The following is a 12148-nucleotide window of genomic DNA, read 5'->3' as shown; positions in this document are numbered from 1 at the left end:
AGAAAAAAAAACGTCTATTTGCAAAATATATGTATTTTGCACATATTTATTTTGGAGGTTGAGTTGCACAATCATTATCATTGTCATTGAGCTGATGCAATTATCTGAACCATTGAATCCTTTAATGACTGCTGCCTGGTACAACTAGCCAGAGCTCGGATGGTTAGCCAACTCCTATATATACAATAAGATGACACAATATTATTGCAGTTGGCTAACCATCCGAGTTCTGGCTAGTTGTACCAGGCAGCAGTCATTAAAGGATTCAATGGTTCAGATAATTGCATCAGCTCAAGGACATACTTTAAAGACCCTCCTCCCCAACAAATTACCCTTCTCTTTTCGCCACTCTCAAATGCCAGACCAATTCAACAGAACATGCCCTGTGGAATTATTTTATAGAGTGAACTCCCAGACAGATTGTATTTCTGTGAACCGGCACCTAGCAGTGCTCCCAGAGTAGGGAAGAGTGGGGGATAAGAGAAAAAACAATTATTACTTTGTTTATGAGAGGCTTTAATGAATTACACTATCATAAAACTCTAATAACAAGAGCAGGCTCATTTGAAAAACAGATTTCACTGATAGCACTCTGTCAATTTGGGATGTGCCCTTTATATGATTCTAAAATCATTATCGATGTGCTAATTTACGAGTAGGGCCAATTTGTGAGTGAGGCTAATTTATGAATGGGGCTAATTTGTCAGTGGGGCTAATTTGTGAGTGTGGCTAATTTGTGAGTGTGGCTAATTTATGGTTGGGGCTAATTTGTGAGTGGGGCTAATTTGTAAGTGAGGCTAATTTATGAGTGGGGCTAATGAGTGGGGCTAATTTATGAGTGGGGCTAATTTGTGAGTGGGGCTAATTTATGGTTGGGGCTAATTTGTGAGTGGGGCTAATTTATGGTTGGGGCTAATTTGTGAGTGGGGCTAATTTGTAAGTGAGGCTAATTTATGAGTGGGGCTAATGAGTGGGGCTAATTTATGAGTGGGGCTAATTTGTGAGTGGGGCTAATTTATGAGTGGGGCTAATTTGTGAGTGGGGCTAATTTATGGTTGGGGCTAATTTGTGAGTGGGGCTAATTTATGAGTGTGGCTAATTTGTGAGTGTGGCTAATTTATGATTGGGGCTAATTTGTGAGTGTGGCTAATTTATGAGTGTGGCTAATTTGTGAGGGGGGCTAATTTATGAGTGGGGATAATTTATGAGTGGGGCAAATTTTTGAGTGGGGCTAATTTTTGAGTGGGGCTAATTTTTGAGTGGGGCTAATTTGTGAGTGGGGCTAATTTTTGAGTGGGGCTAATTTTTGAGTGGGGCTAATTTATGAGTGGGGCTAATTTGTGAGTGGGGCTAATTTATGAGTGGGGCTAATTTGTGAGTGGGGCTAATTTATGGTTGGGGCTAATTTTTGAGTGGGGCTAATTTATGAGTGGGGCTAATTGAAGCAGTTTATGAAATGATGCACCAGACTAGATGCTCTCTATACATCACAACCATTTGATCCAGTGTCATTACAATACATTACAATGTGTTTCATTCAACTCTTATTAATTTAAAGGTAATCTTTTCTCTCATGATCCTCATTTGCCGTCGTCACCTTTGTGGCCACAATTCTTCCCTGGATCTACAACACACAGAAAATGACACACGCGATGGTGAACTTACAGAATATCAACGACAAAGCCTCAACAAGGTTTAGGGTTAGTTATCTCTAGTGCCCCTGGTCTCAGACTGAGGGCTTAAAAACACTGAACCAGCAAGCAAAGACATCAGGATGCATTTCATCTTTGATTTTGCTCAACAGGTAAACAATATTTCCTCCGTTATACTGATTGAGGACCTTATTACTGATCAATGTGTTTGTTTTTAATGACCATGTGTTTCTCTTTGCTTGCACTTTGTATTTATATTGATGTGAGTATTTGCTGTTATTTACATAATTCATGTAATTCAGGGCTCAGGGCCCTAAAAAATAAACATTTAAAAAAAATATATATATATATTCAGTGCCTTTGGAAAGTATTCAGACCACTTGCCTTTTACCACATTTTGTTACGTTACAGCCTTATTCTAAAATGGATTTTAAAAATATAATCCTCAGCAATCTACACACAATACCCCATAATAACAAAGTGATTTTTTTGTTGTTGAAATTTCTGCAAATTTATCAAATAAAAAAACTGAAATACCTTATTTACATAAGTATTCAGACCCTTTGCTGTTAGACTAGAGATTGAGCTCAGGTGCATCCTGTTTCCATTGATCATCCTTGAGAGGTTTCTACGTCTTGATTTGGAGTCCATCTGTGGTAAATTCAACTGATTGAACATGATTTGGAAAGGCACACACCTGTCTTTATAAGGTCCCACTGTTGACAGTGCATGTCAGAGCAAAAACCAAGCCATGAGGTCAAAGGAATTGTCTATAGTGCTCCGAGACAGGATTGTGTCGAGGCACAGATCTGGGGAAGGGTACCAAAAAATGTCTGCAGCATTGAAGGTCCCCAAGAACACAGTGGCCTCCATCATTCTTAAATGGAAGAAGTTTGGAACCACCAAGACTCTTCCTAAAGCTGGCCACCCGGCCAAACTGAGCAATTGGGGGAGAAGGGCCTTGGTCAGGGAGGTGACCAAGAACCGGATGGTCACTCAGACAGAGCTCCAGAGTTCCTCTGTGGAGATGGGAGAACCTTCCAGAAGGACAACCATCTCTGCAGCACTTCACCAATCAGGCATTTATAGTAGAGTTGCCAGACGGAAGCTACTCCTCAGTAAAATGCACATCATGAACGGAGCAAAGGACAGAGAGATCATTGATGAAAACCTGCTCCAGAGCGCTCAAGACCTCAGACTGGGGCAAAGGTTCACCTTCCAACAGGACAACGACGCTTAGCACACAGCCAAGACAACGCAGGAGTGGCTTCGGGACAAGTCTCTATATGTCCTTCAGTGACCAAGCCAGAGCTTGGACTTGAACCGGATCTAACATCCTTTGAAGAGACCTGAAAATAGCTGTGCAATGACGCTCCCCATCCAACCTGACAGAGCTTGAGAGGATCTGCAGAGAAGAATGGGAGAAATTCCCCAAATACAGGTGTGCCAAGCTTATAGCGTCATACCCGAGAAGACTCGAGTCTGTAAACGCTGTCAAAGGTGCTTCAACAAACTACTGAGTAAAGGGTCTGAATTCTTAATATTTCAGTTTTCTTTGGGGGGTGGGGGGGGGGGTTTGCTTTGTCATCGTGTGGGTAGATTGATGAGAGGGGAAACTATTTAATCCATTTTAGAATAAGGCAGTAATGTAATAAAATGTGGGGGTCTGAATACTTTCCGAATACACTTTCAGTTAAATGTCTTCCTACTTGCAGAAAATGTGCAGTTTGTATCCAGCCGAACAGGAAAAACAGACAATGCTATGCAGTAGCATTAGGAAAAACAACATTATCCATTGAATGGGAAATACAGGGGGAGCTGAGGCTTAGATCATTCTAAATCCCTTTCATATTTTAAGCAGAAAATGTCCACCAATATTGTGGGGGAGGGGGGGTAAATAGCCCGCGTGGCCATTTGATTAATTGTTCAGTAGTCTCATGGCTTGGAAGTAGAAGCTGTTCAGGAGCCTTTTGGACCTATACTTGGAGCTCCAGTACCGCTATGACTTGTAGCAGAGAGAACAGTCTATGACTTGGGTGACTTGAGTCTTTGACAATTTCGTGGACCTTCCTCTGACACCGCCAAGTATATAGGTCCTGGATGGCAGGAAGCTTGGCCCCAGTGATGTACTGGGCCATACGCACTACCCTCTGTAGTGCCTTACGGTCAGATGCCGAACAGTTGCCATACCATTTGGAGATACAACGGGTCAGGATGCTCTCGATAGTGAAGCTGTATAACTTTTTTGATGACCTAGGGACACATGCCCAATCTTTTCAGTCTCCTGATTGGGAAAAGGTGTTGTCGTCCACATTTCACAACTGTCTTGGTGTGTTTTGACCATGATAGTTTGTTGGTGATGTGGACGCCAAGGAACTTGAAACTCTTGACCCACTCCACTACAACTCCGTCGATGTGAATGAGGCGTGTTCGGCCCTCCTTTTCCTGTAGTCCATGATCAGCTCCTTTGTCTTGCTCACGTTGAGGGAGAGGTTGTTGTCCTGGTACCACACAGCCAGGTCTCTGACCTCCTCCCTATAGGCTGTCTCATCATTGTTGGTGATCAGGCCTACCACTGTTGTGTCGTCAGCAAACTTAATGATGGTGTTGGAGTCATCCTTGGCCACACAGTTGTGGGTGATCAGGGAGTACCGGAGGGGAATAAGCACGCACCCCTGAAGGGTCCCCGTGTGGAGGATCAGCGTGGCAGATGTGTTGTTGCCTACCCTTACCACCTGGGGATGTCCCGTCAGGAAGTCCAGGATCCAGTTGCAGAGGGAGGTGTTTAATTCCATGGTCCTTAGCTTAGTGATGCGCTTTGTGGGCACTATGGTGTTGAACGCTGAGCTGTAGTCATTGAACAGCATTCTCACATAGGTGTTCCTTTTGTCCAGGTGGGAAAAGGCAGTGTGGGGTGCGATTGAGATTGCGTCATCTGTGGATCTGTTGGGGCGGTATGCGAATTGGAGTGGGTCTAGGGTTTCCGGGATGATGGTGTTGATGTGAGGCATGACCAGCATTTGAAAGCATTTCATGGCTACTGACATGGAGCAGTAGTAATTTAGGCATGTTACCTTTGCTTTCTTGATCACAGGGACTATGATGGTCTGCTTGAAACATGTTGGTATTACAGACTCACTCCGGGAGAGGTTGAAAATGTCAGTGAAGACACTTGCCAGTTGGTCCGCACATGCTCGGAGTACATGTCCTGGTAATCCCTCTGGCCCCACGGCCTTGTGAATGTCGACCTGTTTAACAGTCTTGCTCACATCAGCTATGAAGAGCGTGATCACACAGTCGCCCGAAACAGCTGGTGCTCTCATACAGGCTTCAGTGTCGCTTGCCTCGAAGCGAGCATAGAAGGCATTTAGCCTGTCTGATAAGCTTGCGTCACTGGGCAGCTCGCAGCTGTGTTTCCATTTGTAGTCCGTAATAGTTTGCAAGCCCTACCACATTCGACGAGCGTCAGAGCCAGTGTAGTAGAATTCAATCTTAGTCCTGTATTGACGCTTTAACTGTTTGATGGTTCGTCTGAGGGCAAAGCGGGATTTCTTGTATCATCTGACCACATCCATACTGAGCAAGTCATTAGTACTTCCTGCTTTAGTTTTTGCTTGTAAGCAGGAATCAGGAGGATATAATTATTGTCAGATTTGCCAAAATGGAGGGCGAGGGAGAGATTTGTATGCGTCTCTGTGTGTGGAGTAAAGGTGATGTAGAGTTTTTTTCCCCTCTGGTTGCACATGTGACATGCTGGTAAAAATTTGGTAAAACTGATTTAAGTTTGCCTGCATTAATGTCCCCGGCCACTAGGAGCGCCTCTTCTGGATAAGCATTTTCTTGTTTGCTTATGGCCTTATAGAGTTGGTTGAGTGCGGTCTTAGTGCCAGCATCGGTCTGTGGTGGTAAATAGATGGCTAAGAATAATATAGATGAGAACTCTCTTGGTAGATAGTGTGGTCTACAGCTTATCATAAGGTACTCAGGAGAGCAATACCCCGAGACTTCTTTAATATTAGACATTGCGCACAAGCTGTTATTGAAAAAAAAACACACATCCACCTCACGTATCTTTTTCTCTGTTCTGCCGGTGCATTGAAAATCCCACCAGCTCTATAATATCCGTGTCTTCGTTCAGCCAGAAACACAAGATATTACAGTTTTTAATGTCCCATTGGTAGGATAATCGTAATCGTAGGTCATCAATTTTATTTTCCAATGATTGCACGTTAGCAAATAGAATGGATGGCAGTGGGAGTTTACTCGCATGCCCATGGTTTCTCAGAAGGCAGCCTGATCTGCTCCCTTTTTTCCTCCGTCTTTTCTTTACGCAAATGACGGGGATTTGGGCTTGTTCCCGGGAAAGCAGTATATCCTTCTCGTCGGACTCATTAAAGGAAAACGCTTCTTCCAGTTCGTGGTGAGTACATCCCTGTTCTGGTGTTATTTTCGGTCATAAGTCGACGGTAGAAGCAACATTATGTACAAAGTAAGTTAAAAACATAGGTTACAAACAAAGCAAAAAAACAAACAAAATAGCACAGTTGGTTAGGAGCGTGTAAAACGTCAGCCATCCTCTTCGGCACCATCTTATCAGTACTCAAACCCTACATCCCAACCCGAGCACTCAGTTCCGCCACCTCTGGTCTCTTGGTCTACCAACCACGACTGGAGGGCAGCTTCCGCTCAGCTCAGTCAAAGCTCTGCTCTGTCTTATCACCCCAATGGTGGAACAAGCTTCCTACTAAAGTCAGGACAGCGGAGTCCCAGACCATCTTTCAGAAATGTCTGAAACCCTACTTTGAAAAGTATCTTAAATAACTCTCACGGCGCCCCAGACACCCCAACGTTTCTTTGTTTCAATATGTATGTTTTTGCATGCAAATAGACTGATTTAATTTTATGCTATTCAAATATAAATAACATATATTATCCTAAACTAATCCAATCTTGTTACTTGGATTTATTGCACCCGTTACTAAAATGGTTGTTCCTGTTTAGATTTTTTAGGTAGTCTCATATCTTTGGTCTTCCCAACCCTAGCAGTCATTCTGAATGCAGGTTGCAAGTGAATAAAAATTATAAATGTTTGATATCCCCACTCTGGCTGGATTCCAATAGGAATTATTTATCATTTTGCAAGACAGCATACTGTGACCTGCAGGCCTGATGTGGCCTACAAACCATGAGATGCTGTTTTAGGGTATAACAAGGCAGTCAAAATAAGACCTTATGAAAACCATATTGACAATAACATAGTCAGTTAGGATCTCACTTGGGGAAGGTCACACAGCTGAAAATGAAGGAATGCAACAACCATGTTTCTGTCACTAGCATATACAGTCATTGGTGGTAACTCTACAATTTATTGAAAGGTACTCTGGGAAATATGCAAAAAAAATGCATAACACTGAAAAGTGTGGACCCGTATAGACATGGAACAGTGTTAAATTTAACACTCTCAGTGTTGATTTCACACCGGAGCATTTGATGTGCAGACATTTTTTATTTAACCTCTTCAGATGGAAAAAAAAAGGTAATTATTAAGTTGTATATGTGCTTTTCATGACAGAATGTTAAAATTAAGTAAAATATATATATATATTTTTTTTTTTACTATGTTACACTACCCTAATGGGACTCATTTTGTGGAACAACCGGCTTAGGTGAACATCCTTCTCAGCGTTACACTTTAGCTCGACTGTAAGCGTTGGTTTTGCCATCAGCGTCGTGTCAATGTGACGTTCTACCTGCTACACAGAGCGGGAGAGAAGCAGAGGGGAAGAGCCTCTTTATTCTATTTTTCATTATTGTACTGTATCATATTTATCAATAATGCGTAAATACAATAGCTTTGGTTGTTTTTTTGCAAGTACTCTTAAATTGTTGCTAGTGGTTGTACTAAATGATCTTCTAATTACACGTTGCTTTTGTTAGCATTTTGAAAAATAATGAATGTAGCTAGCGAGCTAGCGTTTCCATAAATCCTAGTAAAACAACCAGTGGTGTCTAGTGGAGGCCATATGCAACTGAAATCAACTTTATTTCTCATTATTTCAATTCAGCGCGCGTCAGCCGTCAAAAATTGGATGATGCCATTGGATGTGACGCAACGCGACCGCAACACTGGCAGTATAGACAGGTGTGTTGTTTAGCAACAAAACTGATGGATGCACCACTATTGGGCAAAACAGACAGGGTTGGCTTAGATATTTGATAACAAAAATAAGCTATATTTTGTCTTTAATGTTTATTGAAAACATAAATATATTTGCACAATGAGCACTTGTTGTCTCTCAAATGCATCGTCACATTTGTTGGTTAGCTAGCTAGCGAATTTTAGCCATATTACCATTGACATGAAATCAGTTAAAACACCTCTAAGCAAGACATTCTATCAAGAACAAGATGAAGCGAGCTGAATCCAGCCACCTAATATTCTTGTCATTGTTGCTAGCTATCTGGCCATCCAGAATCAGGGCAGTTTCTTGTCATTGTTGCTAGCTATCTGGCCATCCAGAATCAGGGCAGTTTCTTGTCATTGTTGCTAGCTATCTGGCCATCCAGAATCATGGTAGTTTCTTGTCATTGTTGCTAGCTATCTGGCCATCCAGAATCAGGGCAGTTTCTTGTCATTGTTGCTAGCTATCTGGCCATCCAGAATCATGGTAGTTTCTTGTCATTGTTGCTAGCTATCTGGCCATCCAGAATCAGGGCAGTTTCTTGTCATTGTTGCTAGCTATCTGGCCATCCAGAATCAGGGCAGTTTCTTGTCATTGTTGCTAGCTATCTGACCATCCAGAATCAGGGCAGTTTCTTGTCATTGTTGCTAGCTATCTGGCCATCCAGAATCATGGTAGTTTCTTGTCATTGTTGCTAGCTATCTGGCCATCCAGAATCAGGGCAGTTTCTTGTCATTGTTGCTAGCTATCTGGCCATCCAGAATCAGGGCAGTTTCTTGTCATTGTTGCTAGCTATCTGACCATCCAGAATCAGGGCAGTTTCTTGTCATTGTTGCTAGCTATCTGACCATCCAGAATCAGGGCAGTTTCTTGTCATTGTTCCCAGCTGTCTGGCCATCCAGAATCAGGGCAGTTTCTTGTCATTGTTGCTAGCTATCTGGCCATCCAGAATCATGGTAGTTTCTTGTCATTGTTACTAGCTATCTGGCCATCCAGAATCAGGGCAGTTTCTTGTCATTGTTGCTAGCTATCTGGCCATCCAGAATCATGGTAGTTTCTTGTCATTGTTGCTAGCTATCTGGCCATCCAGAATCAGGGCAGTTTCTTGTCATTGTTGCTAGCTATCTGGCCATCCAGAATCAGGGCAGTTTCTTGTCATTGTTGCTAGCTATCTGGCCATCCAGAATCATGGTAGTTTCTTGTCATTGTTGCTAGCTATCTGGCCATCCAGAATCATGGTAGTTTCTTGTCATTGTTGCTAGCTATCTGGCCATCCAGAATCAGGGCAGTTTCTTGTCATTGTTACTAGCTAGCTGGCCATCCAGAATCAGGGCAGTTTCTTGTCATTGTTGCTAGCTATCTGGCCATCCAGAATCAGGGCAGTTTCTTGTCATTGTTACTAGCTATCTGGCCATCCAGAATCATGGTAGTTTCTTGTCATTGTTGCTAGCTATCTGGCCATCCAGAATCAGGGCAGTTTCTTGTCATTGTTACTAGCTATCTGGCCATCCAGAATCAGGGCAGTTTCTTGTCATTGTTGGTAGCTATCTGGCCATCCAGAATCAGGGCAGTTTCTTGTCATTGTTGCTAGCTATCTGACCATCCAGAATCAGGGCAGTTTCTTGTCATTGTTGCTAGCTATCTGACCATCCAGAATCAGGGCAGTTTCTTGTTATTGTTACTAGCTATCTGGCCATCCAGAATCAGGGCAGTTTCTTGTCATTGTTGCTAGCTATCTGGCCATCCAGAACCATAACAACACACACAGACTTTTGCCCCATTGAAGCTTGTGTATCGTGTTAGTGACGTTGTCAGCTAACCGATCTATAGAAGCTTTCATTGATTTCAAAGGAATTATTCCCTCAACGGGTGATGTCTGACAGCAACGCTGGACGCCATGACGACGAGATAGTGATTTTTTTGTGTGTGTCACATTATCCCTGGAGAGAGAAATATCCTTCTAGCGCAGTGGTCACCAACCTTTTTCTGAGTCAAGATCACTTTCTGAGTCAAAATGCAGGTCGAGATCTACCGCTCAGTCATAAGCCTATTCGACATTAACCAATTATAAACAGTTTTCTAGCAATTATATTTGTGCAGTAGGATATAGGCCCAATACATTGTCACTGCATATTGACTACGCTTGATTGGCCCTGCTAATGTTTCTCTTCTTAGACCATTTTAAAATTATATTTAAAAACTTGAAGTATACGTATCCCACTGTTAATAGATCATTTGTTGTATTACTTGTGAGGCACAATTTAGTGAGCTTTGATTGCATGTTGTACGTTTACCAGAAAGGGTGAGTAAGTGCTTTTCACAAACAACAAATACACTATATTGCCTGACTCTAAAAATGTCACCCTCATTGACTGCCCTAAATGACAAAACAATGCATTAATATTGTACAGATCTTACAGAGACAGACATTCCTTTTCAGCCAGCAGACCATGCTAATTTTATAAAACTTTTCCAGCTTCATCTTCAGCTCAGTTTACTTGAAAACAAATTACCTGTACAGCATGAAAGGAAATTTATGAACAGATTACTTGCCTCCCTATATGCCCATCTCACTGTCATTTACATAAACAACTAAAAGGTTTCATGTCCGCGGCAAAGAAATAAAACCTCTTTGGTCACAAACTAATATGCAATTATGAGAATCCAACTTTTTCACAAGCTGATGTGCGTAAGGCCCAATGAAAGTAAACTTTTCAGGAAATGAGGTAGGTTAGAAATCAAAGAACAATAACCAACAGTTCCAGGAAGAAACCCTCTTCAAACTGCTAAGCAGATGTATTAACTTCAGTAATACTGGAGTGCCAAAGCCAACTTATTAGTTTCCTTATCTATTCACTCTCCCACTCAGAGGCACTTTGTGTCTGCCTCCTTTGTGCTCCTCTCCACAATAGAGGCATTAGCGTTCATATTACATTGGCCTCCTTTGGAGTTAAAATATTGTTTACATATAATTGATAGTATGATGAAAGGAGGCCAGTCAAATTAAACCCCAGGGAACACCTCTAGTTGACAGACACAAGCTTTATCCCTCAATGATAAATAGTATGTCCCCTTTGGCAGCAGATAAGCTCAGCTAGCAAGTGACAGTAGATATATTTCAGAGGTGGACATTTCAGACTTGAAGTGCATCCAAAGGCAATTGTGAAACATGCATTCTGTATTCATAAAGGGTATCAGAGTAGGAGTACTGATCTAGGATCAGGTTCTCCCTGTCTATTCATTACAGTCAAGGCAAAACGGATCCTAGATTAACACTCCTACTCTGAGATACTTTGTGAGTACAGGCCCTGTAGTACAGAAAATCATAAAACCACTGGTCTTACACAGGCAGCCCGATTCTGATATTTTTTCCACTAATTCATGCGTCAAACTCATTCCACGGTAGAGCCGAGTGTCTGTGGGTTTTCACTTTCTGAATGACCATGATTGACGAATTAGGTCGTCAATCATGGTCATTAATTAGTAAAAATCTCCCCTCACCTGGTTGTCTGGGTCTTAATTGAAAGGAAAAACTAAAAACATCCCTGCAATAATATGTCTTTTGACAAATCAGATCTTTTCACATCAGCTCTTTTTCAGAGCTGATCTGATTGGTCAAAAAGCCAACTAGTGAAATAAAGATCGGAATTGGGATGCCTTTGTAAACGCAGCCTAAGAGCATTGGAGTTTGGAAAAGCATTAGTACTTGAAATTAACATTCTTTCATTGATCACATGAAAATATATATTATTACTTTTACTCTGTTCAGGAGGAGTGTATAAATGTTTCCTGTAGGCTGGATGGGCTCATGATGACATAGTGTGCGGATTTTGCTCTAGGTTACACATGTTGAGCTAACTGCTGCTGTTTAGCCAGGACTCCACTGTAAAACACTTTGCCTCAAAGGACTTTCCCTGTGAAAGACAAATGAAAAGTGTATTTTAAAAAAAACATTATAATCATCGTGATTCTGGTATCATAATCAGAAGGCTGATGTACATTGCGTAACAATGAAGGCTGTACATATCACACAACATCTGTGATTAACCCATTCATCATTTCTATGAACCAAAAGATCAGGAAAGTTATGTGTCATGTCAATAATTAATTAGTTATGACCATAGGTCTTCAGCTAACGGTGTGTGCCAAAAACCTTTGAATGTATTGTAACGTCAAAAAATCTACATCAAATAATAAACACTGAGGTACTGTAGAATTTCAGAGTTCCATTTCAACATTGAATGATTTGTATGGTAGAACATTCAGCACCAATGCATTGTGGGAAAGGTTAAACACTTCATGGGTATTTTTCAA

The 12148-nt window shown here is 41.7% G+C and overlaps 1 non-coding gene across 1 annotated transcript; it reads right to left on the bottom strand.

The window, feature by feature from the left end:
* Positions 1-11814: 11814 nt before the first annotated feature.
* On the bottom strand, positions 11815-11911 carry LOC139540583 (small nucleolar RNA U13). The gene has a single exon (XR_011668243.1). It is a non-coding gene; the product is annotated as a small nucleolar RNA U13 (small nucleolar RNA).
* Positions 11912-12148: the final 237 nt, after the last annotated feature.

Source organism: Salvelinus alpinus, chromosome 15 (assembly GCF_045679555.1).
Source record: "Salvelinus alpinus chromosome 15, SLU_Salpinus.1, whole genome shotgun sequence".
NCBI lineage: Eukaryota > Metazoa > Chordata > Actinopteri > Salmoniformes > Salmonidae > Salvelinus > Salvelinus alpinus.
The sequence above is the reverse complement of the archived record's forward strand: the minus strand, read 5'-3'. Positions and strand labels throughout refer to the sequence as shown.